Raw genomic sequence first — 16913 nt, 5'->3', positions numbered from 1 at the left:
GTTTGTTTGTTTTGTATGTATTTTTCCTTCTTGCGGAAATAGACGATACATCTTGCCATTTCCGGTTTGATACCACGTGAAGAATTAGTTTGGGCCACGAGGTTGGACAGAAGACGTCCTTGCCTTACTGCGGAGGGGTGATGAGCACAGGGGTGGTGAGCACATGTTCGGTACTCTGTGATGTGTTTTTAATAAGGTATGATTTTTGTGGATTACTTGTCTTTCTTATACAATGCGAATTAAATTCAATTAGACAAGTAGTATTATTCGGTTCAAATGTTTAAACTTTTTTTTCATAATTTAACTATTTGCAAATTTTCATTAATTCATAAATTGATCGAAATATTTATTTTATCATTGGTATGATTGGACTGAAACATAGAACTGCACTTTTAAAGTATGGGGTTATTATACTCATATTATAATGTAATATTTCCCGTCTTTGCTCGTCTCCATGCACTTCCTGTTGCCAATAAGGCTGCTGACAATCAACTGGAATAGGATCCCAGTTAGGGCAACCAGTCCGGTACCCACGAATGTAGTTCTTAAAAAAAATATATAACTTTTGTTATAAATTGTGTAGTGTTATTATTTCACTAGTTCTGTAACTGAATGTAGATTTATTTAAAAGGGTAGGCTTTCTAGTTTGAATTTCTGTAAAAATTTTGATTGATTTAAATGTAATCTGGCGTCAGTACATAGAGTAAATTGCCTAAATTCTAGCCTTTATTCTTTCCCGGAAGTAGACAGACTGACCCTGTTGTCAATAAAAACAAAATTGTGCAACGGAATGCCGGTCATGAGGCACTGAGAATGCACTTAGACACTTCTAAATGAATGCCTAACATGAACAAGAAGTCCCAAGGTGGCTATCAAAATTATTTATTGAACAGGACCCTATGTATTTACAATGATTTTCAATGTGTTCCAATGGGGCAATTAATTGGGTCCCCGTTCCTGTCAGAGAGCATGTTTTGAACATTTCAATCTGCAATTGTAAGCTCATTTTTGAAGTTTCATGGATGAAATTTGGCTACAGGCTTCGAAATTCAATAAGGAAAATAATGGTGTAATTATTTTTAAAATTTGAATTAAACTTTTTAAATTAAATTGAAATTTAAATTTATGAAATTTAAAAAAGTTTTTTCTTCAATTTAAAGTTTAAAAGGGGGTCACAGAAAGGTCATAGTTGTCTGTAGTATGTATTCCTACACTTGTAAGTTAAAATGGAGGGATTTTTGAAAAATATCAGCAAATAGTATTAGAAAAAGACACGGGGAAAGAAATAATAAATGTGTTATATGGCATCAGGGGACAGTGCCAGATGGTAAATATGGGCTTATTTCTTTCTAATATCTTAATTCTGGGACCTGGAAACAGAAAAGAATCCCATAGTTTCAGTTTTAGGTTTTTAATAAGTTTTTGATAGATTGTGGATATTAAATAAATCATTTAGGTGCCACGGTTCAGTTATGAAAGTTGTGTGCGAATCCAGCTCACATTTATTTAGAGCCGCATCACACACATAGCCACATATTATTGTGTAAACTCAGAAACACTTGCCAGGGGCTCTCTAATTTTACATTTTTTTGAAGATATTTAAGGGGTAGGGCTATAATATAGCTTATAAAAGCAATTTAAACTGAATGTACAACAATTTTAGACTCCCTTTTAAAGATTTTGATGGTCCTTAAAAGGACCTTTAATTTTATCTGTATCTATGTATGACAGCAGTAGATGAATGGAGCTATATATATCTTCCTTGGTTTTGGAACTTTTGGAGATCAGCTTCTGGTTAAGGAAACACTAAGTGCTCTTTTAATAGTTTCACTGATTGAATTTCATTTTCATTAATGCTTCTTTCCCAAGTTGCATTTTTAAAAGTTCCTGCATTATTAACTTGTCTTTGTTATCTATATTCAGGTTGGTGAACTTGGACTAAAGTACATGGATCTCAGCCACCAAAAGTTTCAATGTCCAAGAAAACACACATATAAACTAGTTGGACATTTAGAGCAGTCAAAAGTACAACAACGCACAGTAGCATTAAGCGGTCAGGAAGATCAAGGATTTCCCTCCACATCTGTTAAACTATAGGAGGTGCTGTTTGACTGGTTTTAGCTACAAGTGAGAACTTCTCTGCATCTAGCCTCTTATATTGTATTTTAAATGAACTTAGCAGACTATTTGAAGACTTTGTCTCATATTTTATACCATTGTTATGGGGTATGCTTGTTTTGCATATGTAATTCTTTAAAACAGAAGATTTTTTAATTTTAATTGAAAAAAATAATATTTTTAATTTATTTTTAAACAAATTTTGGTTTCAACTAGATTTCCATACAAAGAATGAATTTATCTACCTTATGCAATTTACAGAATGTAAATATCTCTTGAAATAAAAAAGTTGTGCTGATTTTTAGCATATTTTCTTCATGAATTTAAGATTTTCTCCGATCAATTTTCTGGTAATTGAGATGTTATAGATAAGGATCCATAATTCTGTAACTGATTGATCAATTTTTTTGAAACTTTGCACAATAACTACTGAGATGTATATCTTTATTTTAAAAGTTCAGTTTTAGGTCTGGGGGAAAAAATAAAGTCTGACAGGAATAGGATCCCAGTTAGGGCAACCAGTCCGGTACCCACGAATGTAGTTCTTAAAAAAAATATATAACTTTTGTTATAAATTGTGTAGTGTTATTATTTCACTAGTTCTGTAACTGAATGTAGATTTATTTAAAAGGGTAGGCTTTCTAGTTTGAATTTCTGTAAAAATTTTGATTGATTTAAATGTAATCTGGCGTCAGTACATAGAGTAAATTGCCTAAATTCTAGCCTTTATTCTTTCCCGGAAGTAGACAGACTGACCCTGTTGTCAATAAAAACAAAATTGTGCAACGGAATGCCGGTCATGAGGCACTGAGAATGCACTTAGACACTTCTAAATGAATGCCTAACATGAACAAGAAGTCCCAAGGTGGCTATCAAAATTATTTATTGAACAGGACCCTATGTATTTACAATGATTTTCAATGTGTTCCAATGGGGCAATTAATTGGGTCCCCGTTCCTGTCAGAGAGCATGTTTTGAACATTTCAATCTGCAATTGTAAGCTCATTTTTGAAGTTTCATGGATGAAATTTGGCTACAGGCTTCGAAATTCAATAAGGAAAATAATGGTGTAATTATTTTTAAAATTTGAATTAAACTTTTTAAATTAAATTGAAATTTAAATTTATGAAATTTAAAAAAGTTTTTTCTTCAATTTAAAGTTTAAAAGGGGGTCACAGAAAGGTCATAGTTGTCTGTAGTATGTATTCCTACACTTGTAAGTTAAAATGGAGGGATTTTTGAAAAATATCAGCAAATAGTATTAGAAAAAGACACGGGGAAAGAAATAATAAATGTGTTATATGGCATCAGGGGACAGTGCCAGATGGTAAATATGGGCTTATTTCTTTCTAATATCTTAATTCTGGGACCTGGAAACAGAAAAGAATCCCATAGTTTCAGTTTTAGGTTTTTAATAAGTTTTTGATAGATTGTGGATATTAAATAAATCATTTAGGTGCCACGGTTCAGTTATGAAAGTTGTGTGCGAATCCAGCTCACATTTATTTAGAGCCGCATCACACACATAGCCACATATTATTGTGTAAACTCAGAAACACTTGCCAGGGGCTCTCTAATTTTACATTTTTTTGAAGATATTTAAGGGGTAGGGCTATAATATAGCTTATAAAAGCAATTTAAACTGAATGTACAACAATTTTAGACTCCCTTTTAAAGATTTTGATGGTCCTTAAAAGGACCTTTAATTTTATCTGTATCTATGTATGACAGCAGTAGATGAATGGAGCTATATATATCTTCCTTGGTTTTGGAACTTTTGGAGATCAGCTTCTGGTTAAGGAAACACTAAGTGCTCTTTTAATAGTTTCACTGATTGAATTTCATTTTCATTAATGCTTCTTTCCCAAGTTGCATTTTTAAAAGTTCCTGCATTATTAACTTGTCTTTGTTATCTATATTCAGGTTGGTGAACTTGGACTAAAGTACATGGATCTCAGCCACCAAAAGTTTCAATGTCCAAGAAAACACACATATAAACTAGTTGGACATTTAGAGCAGTCAAAAGTACAACAACGCACAGTAGCATTAAGCGGTCAGGAAGATCAAGGATTTCCCTCCACATCTGTTAAACTATAGGAGGTGCTGTTTGACTGGTTTTAGCTACAAGTGAGAACTTCTCTGCATCTAGCCTCTTATATTGTATTTTAAATGAACTTAGCAGACTATTTGAAGACTTTGTCTCATATTTTATACCATTGTTATGGGGTATGCTTGTTTTGCATATGTAATTCTTTAAAACAGAAGATTTTTTAATTTTAATTGAAAAAAATAATATTTTTAATTTATTTTTAAACAAATTTTGGTTTCAACTAGATTTCCATACAAAGAATGAATTTATCTACCTTATGCAATTTACAGAATGTAAATATCTCTTGAAATAAAAAAGTTGTGCTGATTTTTAGCATATTTTCTTCATGAATTTAAGATTTTCTCCGATCAATTTTCTGGTAATTGAGATGTTATAGATAAGGATCCATAATTCTGTAACTGATTGATCAATTTTTTTGAAACTTTGCACAATAACTACTGAGATGTATATCTTTATTTTAAAAGTTCAGTTTTAGGTCTGGGGGAAAAAATAAAGTCTGACAGGAATAGGATCCCAGTTAGGGCAACCAGTCCGGTACCCACGAATGTAGTTCTTAAAAAAAATATATAACTTTTGTTATAAATTGTGTAGTGTTATTATTTCACTAGTTCTGTAACTGAATGTAGATTTATTTAAAAGGGTAGGCTTTCTAGTTTGAATTTCTGTAAAAATTTTGATTGATTTAAATGTAATCTGGCGTCAGTACATAGAGTAAATTGCCTAAATTCTAGCCTTTATTCTTTCCCGGAAGTAGACAGACTGACCCTGTTGTCAATAAAAACAAAATTGTGCAACGGAATGCCGGTCATGAGGCACTGAGAATGCACTTAGACACTTCTAAATGAATGCCTAACATGAACAAGAAGTCCCAAGGTGGCTATCAAAATTATTTATTGAACAGGACCCTATGTATTTACAATGATTTTCAATGTGTTCCAATGGGGCAATTAATTGGGTCCCCGTTCCAACTGATGTACGGTTTTAAATCCAAGCAATCCGTAGTCAACGTTGACTTGAAATAATATCTTACCACGTCTTATGGACAAATGGGAAGAAGCTTGTTGATTGCATGCATAGGTAGTTTGACCATTTAACCCCCCCCCCCCCCCCCCCAAAAAAAATTATGGGATGGGTGGAGGATTCCCCCACAATATAATTAATCCACAAATTGATGGATATTGTGATTAAGCAGATCACCAAAAAATGTACTGAATCCAGATTTTACCCAGAGGATATACAAATCATATGTAGATTGTAGTGTTGAAAAACTCGAATTTATAAAATAGATTGTAGTGTTGAAAAACTCGAATTTATAAAAATGTTTACTGTTAATGTAAAAATGCATCTATTTACATGATTTAAAAGCAATGTCTGTATCCAAATACAGATTAATGTAATGTGTGCATGTTAGGTTTAAACATTCAAGTGTAAACTGCTTAAATTATTTTTTAATCTCTTGGGCAATGTTGATTATTTTCTTTTTTTTACTTCAATAGTTATAAATTCTTTCAGGAGGGGAACTTTTTAAACACATGATGTTTATACTAGTCAACAAAAGAAACGACACAAGACTTTTTTTCAAATTAAAGATAAAGTTTTCCGTTCATTGGACCAATATTGAAGGAAGTTATACTTAATAATTATGGAAATATAAATCCGTTTAAAAATTATTTTTTTTTAGCTTTTGTGACGTTTTTTCGCGATTTTTATTGTTTTTACAAAATTTACATAAAACGACAATTTTAAAAACAGAAGTTCCAACTAATGATGCCAACCTCTCATTTAAAGGTAAAGACAGTGTTTGCCATCAATTTGTTTTTAAAAATCATACAGTTTCTTCGTTTATTAGTTAAGCAAAGTTCGGCCCCACGAGAAATCGTTAAAATGTATACATTATCAACTGATTTACCATAGACAGTATGTGTAAAGTGATATTCAAAAAGCGGTAACAATCTTAAAACTAATCCGAAAGGTTCCAAATTGATTGTGTATTGTTTTCATATCTAAAGCATCAATTTGAGACGAAAATAAAAAAAAAAAATTTGCAATTTTTGAGATTTCAAAAAACACTTTTTTTCCCAAAAATTAAAAAAAAACAATATTTCAACCCATTAGTTACAACATGAACATAACTTGATTAGCATATTGAATATTTTTAAACAAATTTGAAATTTTATTTAGTACTTAGAAAATTATGTGTCGATTTTTTATTCAACTTTCCTCAAAACTAATTTACACCCTATGATCGTTTACACGGAATTTAGATACTTTCCGAAAAGTTTTGATTTTCATTATCACATGTGCATACATTGCAAATGAAAGCTTTTTAAAATAGTGTATATCATTTTGTTTTATATGTAACACTTTTTGATAAATTTTATTTCAAAGTCGTGTATCGTTTCTTTTGTTGACTAGTATACATTCAAAAGAATATCAGTCTATTAAATAATGCTGCTTTCTATCAAATAAAATAGATCTGCATTGCAAATGGAATTTAAAGTAAAAGGGTTTTTGCTAGAACAATGTGTGGTCGTGGAAGGGATCTGTAAATAAGAGAAATTCACACCTGCTGTCATGATTTTAGTAGTGTCACAATGATGATTACATGTATTGGGTATTCTGACTTTGTTGATGAACAAATACAGTATTAGCTCTAACTGAATGGACACGAAATAGTTTCATGACATCAGAGAAGTATGGAGACTCGAGCGAGGGTTCCAAAGTAGTCTTTGATGTGAGTTGATATGAAAACAAAGTCAAAAGCATTGAATTAATATCTGAAGTCGGAAATTTAATCGCATTACATGTATGTTAATCTGTGTTCTCCAGATATTTCATTTAGCATCCTGGTAAACGGAAACATTTTAAATACCATCTATTAATTATTCTACAAGAAATATACATGTAGCATTACATTACCATGATGCTAAAAGGACCTGAGGAGAAAACTGTTAATCATTGACACTAGACTTGAATGTTAATTATCATGAAATATGTATTAAAGGCTTGTTTTAATTCCTGCCTTCAATTGGAAAAATTGTTGAATATGTCTGAATGCATAGCATATGCATGTACTTTTAAAATTAGAAATGAGCAGTATTTTTTTCCAAATCAATTTTATAATTGGAAGTTGACGATTCCCTAATCCATTTGCAAACATGTCACTAATGATGTTTTCAATAGATCCTTCTTATATATCAGTGAGTGGGGCTTACTCACCTCATCTTAGCTCACTGTTGCATCTGATGCCATATGTTAGTCTGAAGTGACATTCTTCAAATTCATGTTTATCTCTTCTTTTTTTTTAAGTCATATATATTTGTGATGGTTTCCAATATTTGTATTTACAAAATATGTGATTCAGGCCAAAGAACTACATGTGGCACTCAAAAGTCCAGACTGATTCCCTAGTAGAAACCACCAAAAAAATGTGTTGAATAAAATGATTTGCCTATTTATTCAAATTTAGCTAGTTGTGGGTCTCCAGGGCATGTATTCTTTCAATAAAAATTAACTTCCCCATATACCTGATTACATACATATTTAATAACATCTTAATAAATGGCTTTAAAAGATAGTACATTTTGAATACAAATGTATAAGTTATGCACTGCACAGTATTGACATTGGGATGAAACTATCGAGCATTGGGCTATGAAATTTGATTTAATGATTCCACTGCTTGTTCTGAATGTTTGATCAATATTCAAGGTTATTTCCCCCAAGCTTAACATTTTGAACATAAACTATGTACATGTACATGTACTCTGTTTCATCAACTTTCAGGACATATTTATAAGGACAATTACTTTGATTCAAACAATGGGGAGTAAATTTAATGGTCACAGCAAGGGTAGCAATAGTCCCAGAGTAGCTGCTGTCAGGTAATCTATCAGTGAAAGGATTAAACAAAGTAAAAAAATTTGAAGAGATTTTGTTGATATTTTTTGGGTGAACAGTTTTGATGACATTGGGATGAAACTTTCGAGCATTGGGCTATGAAATTGATGATTCCACTGCTTGTTCTGAATGTCATATTAAACTATATACCCTATTTTGACCATTTGTTTTCTACAATGCATCTACAATACTACATTGTACATCAATATCTTTTTCTTTTTTGCAGAAAAATCAATCGTACAAGAAGATGCTATGCCAGTTAAAACAGAAATGGATTCACTGAATATGGTATGTACTAAATTCTACACAAAGTACTCTTTTGCATCCCATGTGAATATATGCAACAGAAGATTTTGCTATCTTTTCTCGACTCCTGCTGGAATGATGATTTCAAATTCAGATAGGGACATATGATCATAAATGATTACAATCTGAATTCTGACAGCAGAATGAATTTCATGGCAAAGTCTGCACTACTCTGATAAATTACACTCTGATTTTATTTAAAACTGAAATACATGTAGAAAAAAAAGTTCTCTTTGTTTTAATTTGTAAGGCTGTAGTCGATTGCACAAAAAAATGGAATTGTTAATAACTTGCTATCAGTGTTAGTCTTGAGTATTCTATTTTTGTGAAATCACCTCCTGGGCTCTAAAAGAAGCTAATCCAAAAATTTAATACACATATATAAATTGCAGAACATGGAAACTGTTGACAATTTAAATAAAGTTGGTGCCTAGATCTGCAACGGTAATGTTTGCCGATTACACTTGACTTTATCTCGATTCATTGTTGATGATGAATGCAGAGGCTGATTTCTATGATCGATAGCAAATGCCCCCGTCTGAGACAATGCAGTATAAAAAGTTTTAACGATGTTTATTTCTCAGGTAAAGTGTCAACAAGGATGCGGCAATGCATTGCATGGGATAGACTGTTTCAACCTGCCTCTTGAAACCCAAGAATCTTCCAAATGTCACCACTTATGTGTTCTCTACCATCGTCTTGAATATGTATGAAATATTTGCCACTAGACCTTTAAAGACTAATCCATAATTTTGTGAAAACAAGATTGGATAAATAACCCGAGATTGAATAGTGTTTGTGACATGTGCTGTAAATGATGATTTCATAGTTCAACTGATTTTCAGTGAAAGACAAATTTTCGCCCCTAACTGATACAGCACTGAAATGCAATTTGTCACATTCAGTAATACTATTTTGTCGGCTTTTGATTTAGGAAGTTGGGACGGGTAACAAATTGTATTCTTGTCAATATTGTCCTGAATATGCATGAAATTACTGCCATTGGAAATTTTAATGTTCAAAGAAGTACAAATATACTTTTCTGCAGGCGTGTATTCAGACTTTTGTAAAACCACAGAATTCTCAATCCACTTAAAATAAAGTAATGCACAGTATCCCTATTTGGCATCTGTCCTCAATTTTTTTTTTTAGAATTTCCCTCTGAATTTTATTTTGCCAACACATTGTTCCTATTTCAAATTCAAAAGTTCCATATTTAAAATGTAGCTTGATATTGTCAATATCAATGCAAGCTACATTTTAAATATGGAACTTTTGGTGCTCGTGTAAAGTAAGGTCTTTTGGTAAACCAAAATCATTTTTTGAAGTCGATATCATGAATAGTGAAACTTTCGTCTATAATCCAGTCTTGAAAAGGAATAGTGAAAATAGCTGTTAGTGATGAATGCAGGAGCTGATGTTCTGTGATCGATAGCAAATGCCCCCGTCTGAGACAGCTATTAATTCATTTGTCCATTGATGGATCATCAAAAACCTATACAAAAAAATAATTCCAAGAACACCTGTTGGTCTACGTTTTTACCACAAATTCTCACTTTACTGTCGTCTAAAATTTGTATGTTGGCATGCATGTGCATTCATCAGACCTAAGGATAAAACTTTGCAAATATTGTACACGAGTCGTCTGTTTTTGCTCACACATGGCTTTTAATGTTTAGGAAGGTTGAACATGGGGGATTTTCCATTTTCTTTCAAAAATTTATTAAAAGTGAATTCCATCTGGAAACTACATGTATACTGTGCTGTAAATGATGATTTCATAGTTCAACTGATTTTCAGTGAAAGACAAATTTTCGCCCCTAACTGATACAGCAAAGTTTTTTTTTTAATTATCAGACATTCTTAAACTTTCAGCTTCCTTATGTTAATTTGATTCAATGTCTGTTTTGTTGGAATTTGACAAAATATTTAACAGCTCTGGCAAGTCTTGCTTTAACTTACTGTGGATTCATTTATTTTTCGTGGGTATCAATTTTTCGTTGATTGCTGAAGACTCATATTGTGGATATTTGGTTTCGTGGTTTTGCCAATCTCTGTATAGAAAGCCTATTGAAAATATGTTATTTGTTGAACATTTGAATTTGTGGTTCACCTGTGTCCACGAAAGCCAAGAAAATTGGTATCCAACGAATAATAATGAATTCACAGTAGTTTTAGGCTGTGAAATAGTTTGTAAAAATTCTTTGGATGTCTGTGACAAATGCTCTTGATCAGCAAAGAAGCCTTATTTTAGCAACAGTGAACCCCATACAATTATAAGAATTATTTAAAAATTTTATCTTTCATGTTTTTAATGTGGTCTGTAAATGTGGGGATGAGAAACTTGGGAAAGTAACTAAATTTGTTGTAAAGAAATGAAATGATTTGTGTGCATTTAATGAAATGTGTCTTGTTTGACTTTTTTTTTTACAGAATTAGTAAAATGATGAAATCATGCGTGTCATTTGACCCTGAGGAAATTCTCAGTGACTTGCTGATCACAACGTTCTGTTGTGGTCAGATAAGGATCTGGGTCAATCGCTAAAGGGAGATGATTCTGACTTGATCTGATTACTACTCATAATTATTGTGTACAGGTCTGACAGATCTTTTTTTTCATTATTCAGTTGTGGCCCTTTTCAGGTTCTAATATTATTATATGTGAATATTTAATGAACAACTGCTATGTTGTGTGTGGCAACCAGAAAGTAAATACATATTCAAACATGTTTCGTGATGTTGGGAGTGAATTCATGCGGAAAAAATTAATATAAAGGAGGCTTATATAAACAGTACAGAAATTAAAAAAATTGTTATAATACAATAAAAAATTGTTATAATACAATAAGAATTGGATTGGGATATATGATGATGAACTTCAAGTGAAATGGGAATCTCTCTTAATTATCCATGTAGATTCACTTTTCTGATATCCTGTTCCGACTCCTCAGCTTGCTATTTTGTATGAATTGAGAATTTATGGTAAAATGTCGTTGATGAATGAGCTAAAATTACAAAAGGAACTTAAAATAAGATCGAAATGATTTATTTGAATAATTGTTTTCATATTTTAGAAAGAAGATTTGACATGCATTAATTGACAACAGAAAATAAGGAAGAGCCTGTACATTTAGTTGGTAAGTCAAGTTCTTTAATTTTCAAATTTTTCTAATTTCAAAAGCCTCCTAGGCAAACCTTTACATATAAAGATGTAGGTATTCTTGCCAATGTGACAACTATCCATGAACAACAATTTTGTTTACTGTTCTTTGTTAAAAGTAATATATTTCTTTCAATGTCCAATATAAAAGATACTAAAGGTAACATGCATGGTCGACTTGTTTTTTGGAAGGTAAAAAGTATCAACAAATGGTTCAAACAGAAATTTCTATAATTTCTTTTATTGACCAAGTGTTTTCAACATTAAATTTTCTTATTTTACGTTATGCTCAATCAATGACAGCTAATGCTGGGTATTAAGTACTATAAATATATATTCTACAGAGAATAAATGATGATTACATTCTGCCAAATGAATGATATGATTATAACCCAAGCCCGTATATTTAATCTGATATTCTCTTTGATTGTATATATTTTAAAGTTTTGTTGCTACCCATCCAATTGAAATGATTAGGACAAAGTCATTTTAATTAACATAGCACCTGTTAAAATGCATTTCTTGTAAAGGTAGTTCAGTTGTTACGTCTAAATTGGTAGATATTGGATTTTATTTTTAGGAGGAAGAAAGATGAGAGTAAAGAATTGGTATGTGTTGGCAGAAGATGGTGGTACAACTTCGTATGGTCTTTTTATACTTAAATTCTTGAAACTCCTGCATTTGCATAATGTAAAACACAGGTGCTCCTTTTGCAAAATTTTGACTTGTTGATCGCAAATTATTCTGAAATGTTTTGATATTTGTGCAATAAGTCTCGAGGATCTGATAACCATTACAATATATTCTACAGAGAACAAATGATGATTAACATTCTGCCAAATGAACTAAAGTGATTATAACCCAAGCCCGTATATTTTATCTGATGTTCTCTGTAATTGAATAGATTGATATTTGCTTGAAAGATTCTTGTAGATTTCTCACTACCATTGACTGCAAATAGAACAAAGATCTATGAAACTGTTGCTATCTAATCAATAATTGAGAAATTAAAATTCCCTTTTGAAAAGTATTATTTGTGTGGAGCATTTCCTTAAAAAGTAAAATTTTATTGGATGGATTTTGTTCAATTGTCACGGTTCAGCAATTTTAATAAGGCAGAGAAAAAAAAGATCCGTGTTTCCGGTAACCCGACCGACCCTGTTTTTTAGCCCCGACCCTAACTTTTTTATTGGATCTTCCAAAAAAAAAAAAAAAAAAAAAATTATCAACCGACCCTGTTTTTGACACAGGCTTCTGATAGATGACATAATATTTTTTCTCTCTTGCTTCCTCTTGCATAGAAAGCCAGTAAAACATTTTATTAATGTCAAAAGGTATTCCAAATAGGTTAAAATCCAAATAATTTGCACAGCAGGTGCTTCAAAAACATTGCAAATGGCACACTTCCGGTTTTTGAAACTAATTACGGATCCGGACTTGGAAAAAACATAATTTTCCGGATTTCATTTACGATGTCAAAAAAAAAAAAAAAAAAAAAAAAAAAAGAATGCCGACCTACCGACCCTATTTTTCAAAATGATGTTACCGGAAACACAGATCTTTTTTTTTTTAGGCCTAATGCAGAAATTTCTGAATAAAACATTAATCTTGTTGAAAACAGGATATAGTTATCACTTGGAATTTTGAGAGAAAAATGGTCTTGTTTAAAATAAAAAGTTAACAGTATAAAGGTTAGAAAGTGAAACAAGTTGCAGGATCCCATTCTATATATTTGACATAGAACAAATGATGATTAACATTCTGCCAAATGAACTAAAGTGATTATAATCCAAGCCCGTATATTTTATCTGATGTTCTATACCATTATTTTGATGTGTTAATGCTGAATACATGTAGACTCCAAATCATCTTTATAAATAGACTTGAAATAATCTGGTCGCCTGCGTGAAATGAAGATAATTTGCTACTACGGGTTTAATAGCATAGTTTCTTTACACCTTTTCCAAAAATGGTTTCCATTTTCGTTCCTTGGAAATGAGGGGAGTTTATTTGCCAGTTTGAATTTTTTTTCAAGATTTGTCTTATTAATTTACAACAACAAATAAATGGGGACAAGATTACAACTCCAGTAGTTGACATGTCAAGTTGATGGAACTAAACACTTTGATATCAATTTTACGATGATGAAGACTTTTCCATTCATTCGCGGTTTCCACCAGAGAGTTCTTGAACTCGAAGATGGCTATTTGACCTTCCTTGGATGTCTGAGTAAAATTAATACAGAAAAAATGTCCATCAATGTCTTAAAATGATGATAGCTTATTGCGGAATTTAATGAGATTGGCTGACAAGATTGCAAATGTCAGATTTAACTTTCTTTTCAGCTTAAATTAGATAGCCGACATAAATTATCTCCTAAAAATTTTTTTTATAAAGAAACAAATGTTTGATATTTGCTGTGTTATTTCCCAAAGGCAACCAATTGGAGCTGTCTGATGTTTTTTTAAGATTCATTGCTTATCAATTTTCTGTTTGAACAATACTGATGTATCCTTCCACATAATGGCCATGTATTTTAACCGAAACTGAAAATAAACAATTAAAAAAGAGTAACGGTAAGCTTGCAGAGTTGGTAAAGGTACAAGGTTTTGGGTATATTCCAATATTTGGCACTTGTATCTGACATGTTGAATTGAAATGACTAGATTTGAGATCAATTTTGCGATGATGAAGAATTTTCCATTCATTCGCGGTTTCCACCAGAGAGTTCTTGGAACTCGAAGATGGCTTTTGACCTTCCTTGGATGTCTGAGTAAAATTGATGCAAATAAAGTCTTAACAATGTCTTTTGCCCATATATGCTTTAAATAGATGGTGTTGGTCAGTAGGAACATAATGTTTAGTTGTGACCTTAATTCCAGGGGTAATTTATTGCAGATAGAATTGAGAATGGTTGTTCATAAATGTCTTGCAATATATTTTTTGTAATGATAGGCAAGGTTCTGCTAACTGAAATTTAAGGACATTAAAGACTTTGTAGCAAGTCCTGTATTATTAATTTTTCATACTGACCATATGTTTAGTTGCAAATATTTTGAATAACAATATCGTTAGATAAGGTATGCTATATTTTGGATATTAATTGCATATGAAGTTTCTTTGATGCACCCTTTTACAAGATTGACTGAAAATTTAATTAATTTTTCTTTGAATGATGATCAGCTTTGAACTCTCTCACTGAAGTTGATGAAGAGATAGCTGCGGATAGCTGACAAAGAAAAAGTTTTAAATTGACTGAAATTAAGAGTTTATTTCATCTGTTCCACTGAATAGGATGTTCATGTTCACAATTAGTCAGTATGATGGGTGGTTAAATCTGATTCAACAACTATTTCTGACCATATCCAAAATACCCCTAATTCCAGGGGGGGGTATAAATTTCCAAAACATTCATCTCATCCTGAACGGTCTCCCTTACATGACCTGCCCTTTGTATTGTTCATTTGTTTTCATCCAGAACATGCATGAAATATTTGCCACTGGATTCTGAACATCTCAACTAATTAAGACAACCTTCCAAGGCTGTATAGTGACTAGTTAGATTCTACTTCATTTGGTCTTTGGTTATAGTTGTCGCATTGACAATTATACATCATCTTAATTTTTATATTGGAATCCTTTGAATGATGATCAGCTTGAACTCTCTCACTGAAGTTGATGATGAGATAGCTGCGGATAGCTGACAAAGGAACACATTATTTTTTCTTCCTCTTGAAAAGTAATAGCTAAGAAATTTGATACATCAAAACAACCTCAGGTCTAGAATATAGTTGACTAATAAAGTCTATTGGTGAAAACAAAAATTATTTATCAAGCTTGTTGGACGCTCAATAATATTTAGTCTGGGATCAACACCCAGGAGCTTGAAAAGATGTCATCACCAATTAGAATTAATTAGAAACTGATTTGCCTGTTGTGTTTGAATTTTCATTTGTGCAATGTGTAGGTGCTTTTAATTAAAGAAACTCTCCTATACTTTTTGAATTACTGGTGCTGTATGCACATCATGTTGTGCATTTTACTCTTGTCTTGATTTACTTTCATCTGTGTATCCAAAAACCAATTGCAGCATTGGTTCCTTCCTTACAAAAAGTACTTGTATCAATAATTGCACTCTTAAATGATGTAGTGAAGTATTCTTTTAAACTTGATTGGTTGTGGAGTGGCTTGTTATGTTTCGGCTTCAAGGTTCCAATACACTAATTTAACCAGTGTTCTCCCCCAGGCCGTTTTAGCGTCGTGGTACCGCGACGCTATATTTCTTCCTGTGACACTATAATTATTTTCAGTATGTTATTTTTCTCGTTACTAAATTTTGAACTTTCATCTAATTACCACTTATGATCATAAAAAAATATATCACTTTTAATTGTAATCCCTTCAAGTCGGACAATAGAGGCAATTTAGAGTGGATAAATAGGTGTAAATTGCCCTCAGGGCAATAACTGTTTGGATATGAATACCCCCAAGCTGTCACTTTGACATTAATACCACGTGGTTTGCAATCGGCAAATTTCGACAAGGAGAAAACGTAATCAGAAAATCATAAAAAATCGAAATATATGTTTGCTAAATGAAATTTCAAAGAAACAAACAATTTTTCTCTTTAAAAATGAGGTCGAGTCTTATCTTTTTACGACTTTTAATATATTAGTATTACTTTCTTTCACTTCCTATTACTTTTTGTAAATCGAGAGTGAAAATTTTGATTTTGGGCTAAATAAGTTTTGTACTTTCTTTAACAAGTTATCAAAATTGGCTTGTGTATGTTTCATCCATTTAATGCATTAAAAACGCCATATTCATTCCAAATCTCTTGTCAAACATTGTTTATTTTCGTATTTTTCATTGCTTTCGGCGGCCATTTAATATTTTAGTGTAAACTACTGATCGGAACCGGACCAGATATGACATAAATTACGCATTTTACAATAATAACTACATATGCACAAATGGCACAGTAGACAGAAAACAATGATACATAAAGAGAAAACTAAGCATTAACAGTCTACTTGTAGATAACTTTGTTAAAATAAATCATTTTGAAAAAAGAAGCAACTGGGACCATGAACCAATATGTTTCAAAGACATGATAAAGAATTTTTTCTATTCAAATTTATTATTAAGAACCCGTTTTTTTTCCCTAAATATTTAGTGCAATTGTATCTATACAGGTTGTGTATATCATCAGGCCAGGAAATAGGTGCATGACTAATCCATATTTTTTTCCAAAAAGTAATTTACAAGTTTGCAATTGTCATGAATTATGTATTTAAAGACTTTATTTCACGCTTATAT

At 31.8% G+C, this 16913-nt stretch overlaps 1 long non-coding RNA gene and 6 other non-coding genes across 8 annotated transcripts; all 7 read left to right on the top strand.

Moving 5' to 3' along the window:
* Positions 1-86: 86 nt before the first annotated feature.
* On the top strand, positions 87-12270 carry LOC139513056 (uncharacterized). 2 transcript variants are annotated; one of them, XR_011662378.1, is made up of 4 exons: positions 87-196; positions 8355-8416; positions 11509-11571; positions 12175-12270. It is a non-coding gene; the product is annotated as an uncharacterized lncRNA (long non-coding RNA). The 2 variants fall into 2 exon arrangements; XR_011662379.1 differs by having other exon boundaries at positions 12155-12236.
* On the top strand, positions 9240-9315 carry LOC139513932 (small nucleolar RNA snR60/Z15/Z230/Z193/J17). Its single transcript, XR_011662567.1, has one exon. It is a non-coding gene; the product is annotated as a small nucleolar RNA snR60/Z15/Z230/Z193/J17 (small nucleolar RNA).
* On the top strand, positions 10195-10270 carry LOC139513931 (small nucleolar RNA snR60/Z15/Z230/Z193/J17). Its single transcript, XR_011662566.1, has one exon. It is a non-coding gene; the product is annotated as a small nucleolar RNA snR60/Z15/Z230/Z193/J17 (small nucleolar RNA).
* A 137-nt stretch (positions 12271-12407) lies between the features above and the next one.
* On the top strand, positions 12408-12482 carry LOC139513926 (small nucleolar RNA SNORD47). Its single transcript, XR_011662561.1, has one exon. It is a non-coding gene; the product is annotated as a small nucleolar RNA SNORD47 (small nucleolar RNA).
* An 853-nt stretch (positions 12483-13335) lies between these two features.
* Positions 13336-13410, top strand: LOC139513929 (small nucleolar RNA SNORD47). The gene has a single exon (XR_011662564.1). It is a non-coding gene; the product is annotated as a small nucleolar RNA SNORD47 (small nucleolar RNA).
* Positions 13411-13730: 320 nt separating this feature from the next.
* LOC139513934 (small nucleolar RNA SNORD14) lies at positions 13731-13827 on the top strand. The gene has a single exon (XR_011662569.1). It is a non-coding gene; the product is annotated as a small nucleolar RNA SNORD14 (small nucleolar RNA).
* A 447-nt stretch (positions 13828-14274) lies between these two features.
* LOC139513928 (small nucleolar RNA SNORD14) lies at positions 14275-14371 on the top strand. Its single transcript, XR_011662563.1, has one exon. It is a non-coding gene; the product is annotated as a small nucleolar RNA SNORD14 (small nucleolar RNA).
* The last annotated feature ends 2542 nt before the right edge of the window (positions 14372-16913 follow it).

The sequence above is a fragment of the Mytilus edulis genome, chromosome 2 (genome assembly GCF_963676685.1).
Source record: "Mytilus edulis chromosome 2, xbMytEdul2.2, whole genome shotgun sequence".
Classification (NCBI taxonomy): Eukaryota; Metazoa; Mollusca; class Bivalvia; order Mytilida; family Mytilidae; genus Mytilus; species Mytilus edulis.
This window is presented reverse-complemented; position numbering and strand designations above follow the sequence as displayed.